Here is a 5,932-nt window from a genome sequence, read left to right as displayed (position 1 = left end):
AAACAAGAAGTAATAAAGTACAGAGACGAAATTCATCAACTCGTGCTAAAAACAACCGGAATAAATAAAAGAAGAGCAATAGAGCAATTTTAAGTTCACCAAAAAGGAATAGAACTCATATCAATTTTGACACCATCTATCATTCATCGATTGTCTTGAAATGGAACAGTTTGTTTTGATTCCTCAACACCTTTACGAACAAAAATTCAAATTAGAAGTTAAAAAGTTGGACACTTTTGAGCAGAAACCAGTTTCCGTCCCAACACATTTCAAACCTAATTACAAGGAAATCAGCAACAAAACCAGATCTTTAAAGAACGAATCAATTGCAGATCAAATTTTGAATTCACCGCGAGTCAAGCTATCTCTCAGCGACACAATTTTATTAGATGGAAGAGATACAGAAGTAACTTTCGCAGATTTTATTTTTGCATTAAAAAGAAAGAACGTTGATTTTGCCGACATTTTTTACACAATACTTGATGCTACCGGAATAAATCCGCAAAAAGTATTAAACAAAGATGCCAAAAGCAAAGACAGAGGGAGCTGGATTCCTTTCAAAATCTGAAAAAGCCAAGCTACAAAGGCTGTATAGAGATGGAAAAGCCGCATATGTATCAATTAAAAATCTACAAAAGGCAAGTGGGTTATCCAAAAAGAAAGTTGCTGACTTTCTACACAGTAAAGACCCCTACACAAAGTATCGACATTCAACACGACATCACAAAAGATTACCAGCATTTGCTAAGCGAATCAATGAGATCTGGTGTCTCGATCTAGCTTTTTTGGATAAATTATCGGATACTAATAATAGAGTGAAGTATTTATTAGTATGTGTTGACGTCTTTTCTCGCTTTGTTCGTGCGCAACCAATGAAGTCAAAGTACTCTACCGATGCAGTTGTAGCTTTCAAAAAAATGTTGCGTAAAAAGAGTATGCCAGCGAAAGTATGGGTTGATCAGGGAACAGAGTTTAGTGGTGAGTTTCGAAAGTTTTTTACGAACAAGAAAATCAAAATTTTCTCTACTGGAAGTGAAACGAAAGCTGCTGTAGCAGAACGAGGTTTAAAATCTCTGAAAAACAGTATTTATCGCTATATGGAAAAAAATGGTGACAAATACATGAGAAAAATGGACTCCTTTCTCAAAACTATGAACACAAGAGTTAATCTCTCAACAGGTAAAGCTCCAAAAAATGTAACAAATAAAGACTTTTTGTCAATTTTTTTTAGAAACCCAGTTAACCAATATGAGCGACCACGTTTTAAAGTGGGTGAAAATGTTCAAATATCAAAAAAAGCTATTCCTTTCAGAAAAGGTTATAAATCTCAGTTCACAAATGAAATCTTTAAAATTGTTAAAATTGCTACTTTTAAACCACCAACCTATAACCTTTGTGGAGAACAAGATGATGAAAATCTAGGTAAATTTTATGAACAAGAGCTTTCAAAGTGTATCCTTCAAAGATGAGTTCTTTCACTGTTGAGTTGGTTTCCAATGCGTCATTTGATTGTTACCCAAACAATACACTGAGTTCTTTCACGAATTTTCTACCTGAACAAATTAATCTTGTTGGAGAATGGGAGGTAGCAATAACAGAACTGTCGTATCCTTCCTTGTACCAAAACATAACAGAGGGTAAATTCTTCTATCTAGATGATGCAACACCAGATACAAAACCATCGGATTATTACACACTTGATCCAGATCTATACCCCTCAATCTCTGATATTGTCAGTGAAATGAACAGAAAAAATCAGGAACGTGAAAAGCATGAAAAAACGCCAATCAAGTTACACGTTAACAAAATTACACAGCGAATTTCTTTGAGTCTTCCGAATCAGAACAATTTAATTGTAATTTTTAGTGCCGATCTTTGTCATGTCTTGGGATGCGAAGAAGCTGTTTATGGTATGGGTGTTTTCATGAGTGGTGCTGGTCCACATTTTTCCAAGTTCCCTTATGAAATTGTACGAATACACACCTTAATGATATATAGTGATATTGTTGAATACAATATTGTGGGTGATACAAAAGCTGCTCTTTTACGATGCATTCCGTTTATATCAAAAATTAAGAATGGATATATCATCTCAACGGGACAATACATGAATTATCAAAATTTTCCAAACTTTCAATTTAAAAAAATTCTAAAAAACTCATTCCACAGCATAAAACTCGAGCTCCGGGACTCTTATGGTGAAAAACTTCCTTTCAAATCTGTTGGTGTAACAAGAGCGGTACTAGTGTTTAGAAAAATATCTGGCAATGATTTTTAGATTTAAATTTGTAGAAAATGGTTGCTGATAGTGATTTACGGTATTTTCGTGGTTATTCAAGACAGAGGGGAAGAGGATTCAGAGCGTTAGCACAAACAATTGGGAGGACATCTTTTCCATTCTTGAGGAGATATGTTGTCCCAGCAGCAAAAAGAGTTGGTGCTGATTTGCTTGATATAGCTGCACCAGAAATTGGAAATGTTCTAACTGGAGAGAAAAAATTCAAATCTGTGGCTGCAGATGTTTGAAAGAAAACATTACAAAAACAGCTAGGTGGCGGAAAAAATAGGAAACGTCGCATTATTCGAAGAATTCCCCCAAAAAAAAGTCCACGTCGTCGAACTAGAAGAGATATTTTTTCTAAGCTAAAATGAATACTAGATCAACAAACGATAGCAACTTTCGTTATGGTCACTTTACGAACTCTTGCTTGGAGATTTTTGACAAAATTCCTGTTTTGGAACCAATTGAATCTTCTCACGTTCAAGAAGTTTATCCCAGTACTTCATTGGATGAAAGCAGCATTGAATTCGAGTTTGAAACAGATAGAAGCATATATCTTGATATGAGAGATATCCACCTTCAAATCAAAGTTGGTTTACAGAAGGGAAGATTGTTTGATGACTTTATGAAAAAAGACGAGCATGGAAAATCAGATATGGGAATGCCTTTAACAGATGATGATTTACATTTTCTAACCCACGTCAACAATTTATTGCACCCGCTCATCTCCAACTGTGAGGTGTATCTGAACAATCAACAGGTTTACAACTCAAATGGTCTATATGGACACGAAGCTTTAATTTCCAATGAACTTAACGCTTCCACAAGAAATAATGAAGGTATTTTGGCTAGTCATGTAAATAAATTTGAAAAAGAACCTAGCGATTTTAATAAAAAGCCCTTTTATAGATCTAGAGAAAGAACTTTTGCTGAAAAATGGAACTACTTATTACGGTAAATTAGCAATTGATTTGTTCCAATATGAAAAGTTACTGCTTCCAAATACAAAAGTTAGACTGAAATTGATTTGTGCAAGACCCAATTTTTATATGATCTCCTACAATCCTCACGTCTCCCTTAAAGTTCTTTGTTCCCTGTTTACAAGACGTGTTGTTGTTAACGAAGTGTATCACCAGACTATCAAATATCAATTAACACATCAACCTGCTTGTTACAACTTTATGGAAACAATTGCACGAACATTTGTTATTCCTTCGGGATAGAACCAGTTCATTCAGGAAAATGTTTTTAACAATGCTCCAATCAGAAGAATAGCTATTGCAAGGAACACAAATTCAGCATTCACAGGACATTTTCAAGAAAATCCTTTCCATTATCAGAAATTTGGTTTACGAGAACTAAGAATTGTTCGAGGAGATAGAGCTATAGTATCAGTTGATACAACCAATGACTGTAGAGCATGTGTAACAACAATGAAAGCAATGAATTTTAACGAAGAGATTCCTGCGTTACCAAATAATCTATTTCAGAACCATTACGTGCTTGTATTTGATCTCACTTCACTTCAAGATGCTGGAGAAAATATTCATTATCCTGAGCTCAGCGGTGAAAGCATCCGATTAGAAATGTTTTTCGACCGGCCACTAACAAACGTGACAGAATTTATTGTTCTAGGAGAAGGATGTCCACTGTTAAAATTGATCAGTTCGGAACGGTTGCTAAAAATGTCTGAAGATCTTTGCGTTAACGTTTTTCAGTTTTTTATGGGTTTTAAATCATCGCTTTCTGCATTGGAACATTTGTGGGTTAAGTATTATCATCACCCAGTTGCCATTCTATTCACCAAATAATTTCTTAAAATGGACGTTAACTGGGGGCGAACTAATTGAAAATTTTTTGTTTACGTTCCTCTCCTAATTTTTCTGGTACTTTTTTATAATTAATTTTTTCTACCCCAACTCCCATAACAATTCTGTTGACAAAATTAAAAAATCAAGCAAAGTTTTATTAAAGCAAGGTAAAAAGTCCAATGATTGTTGCTTTTTTGAAGAGAATGAGTCTTTTCAGCTTGACTGTACAGTTAGAAATCCGTGTGTTAATGGTACTTGCGAAATAAAGCAGAGAAAAATTTTTTGTCATGGATAACACTTCACTAAGACAGCTTATTGAACGAATCCCAGAACTCAAATACCGGTATATTGGATCCTTTCCAGCAGATTGTGTTCCAAGACTACCCACATTCAGCTTTGCTATCATCAACACTTCTCCGAGCATTGAGGCTGGAGATCATTGGATAATGATTGCTCGACTCAATCGAACTTGAACTTATTACTATGCTGATTCTTTGGCTCGTCCAATCACGCAATAAAAATTTCTGAATTAAAGGTATCAGAAAATGATACAACAGCCGATTCAGAAAACTGATATTTTGTGTGGATTTTACACAATATTTGCAGCATTTCAACTATTTAATTTTTTTCAAAAATAACTGATTAATGTTCGTGATGTTCATGTTTTAAATTTTATAAGTAATTATATGTGAATTAGATAAATTTAATGTAAAATAAGTCTAAAAGTAATAAAGTCGGCACTAATTTTTTTCTAAATTCCTTAATTCTTCGTTAGTTACTCAAATTTTTGTTGACGACGTTATTAACTACTCGACTAAATGCACTTTAATACTCTTTTCTTTTGTACTGTCATCATGTAAACGTTTGATTAATTTTGTATTTGCATGTAAAATTTGTACTGTGTCTCTTATTTTGTAATTTTAGTTCAATTTTTTCTTTCATTTAACATTTTTCCAAGTTATGAGTGCGTAGAAGTCCATTAGTACTGTGACAGTGCCAGATTAGCAAGAGGTAGTTTCGATCTACCGACCTCTGAGTTATAAGCCCAGCACGCTACCACTGCGCCATCTTGCTATTTAGGGTCATCTATACCTAATCTTAATACATTGCGGCGGCTATACCTAATCTTAATACATTGCGGCGGCTATACCTAATCTTAATACATTGGGGCGGCTATACCTAATATCTTAATACATTGCGGCGGCTATACCTAATCCTAATACCTTGCGCCGGCTAAACCTAATCTTAATACATTGCGGCGGCTATACCTAATCTTAATACACTGCGGCGGCTATACCTAATCTAAATACATTGCGGCGGCTATACCTAATCTTAATACATTGCGGCGGCTATACCTAATCTTAATACATTGCGGCGGCTATACCTAATCTTAAAACATTGAGTCGGCTATACCTAATCTTAATACATTGCGGCGGCTATACCTAATCTTAATACATTGCGGCGGCTATACCTAATCTTAATACATTGCGGCGGCTATACCTAATCCTAATACATTGCGGCGGCTATACCTAATCTTAATACATTGCGGCGGCTATACCTAATCTAAATACAATCGGCGGCTATACCTAATCTTAATACATTGCGGCGGCTATACCTAATCTTATTACATTGCGGCGGCTATACCTAATCTTAATACATTGCGGCCGCCATACCTAATCTTAATACATTGCGGCGGCTATACCTAATCTTAATACATTGCGGCGGCTATACCTAATCCTAATACCTTGCGGTGGCTATACCTAATCCTAATATATTGCGGCGTTTATACCTAATCTTAATACATTGCGGCGGCTATACCTAATCTTAATACATTGCGGCG

General features: G+C 35.2%; 1 non-coding gene across 1 annotated transcript; it reads right to left on the bottom strand.

The window, feature by feature from the left end:
• Positions 1–5,094: 5,094 nt before the first annotated feature.
• On the bottom strand, positions 5,095–5,166 carry Trnai-uau (transfer RNA isoleucine (anticodon UAU)). Its single transcript has one exon. It is a non-coding gene; the product is annotated as a tRNA-Ile (tRNA).
• Between the last annotated feature and the right edge of the window lie 766 nt (positions 5,167–5,932).

Source organism: Convolutriloba macropyga, unplaced genomic scaffold, assembly GCF_964194025.1.
Source record: "Convolutriloba macropyga unplaced genomic scaffold, txConMacr16.3 SCAFFOLD_1331, whole genome shotgun sequence".
NCBI classification, from domain to species: domain Eukaryota; kingdom Metazoa; phylum Xenacoelomorpha; order Acoela; family Convolutidae; genus Convolutriloba; species Convolutriloba macropyga.
The sequence above is the reverse complement of the archived record's forward strand: the minus strand, read 5'-3'. Positions and strand labels throughout refer to the sequence as shown.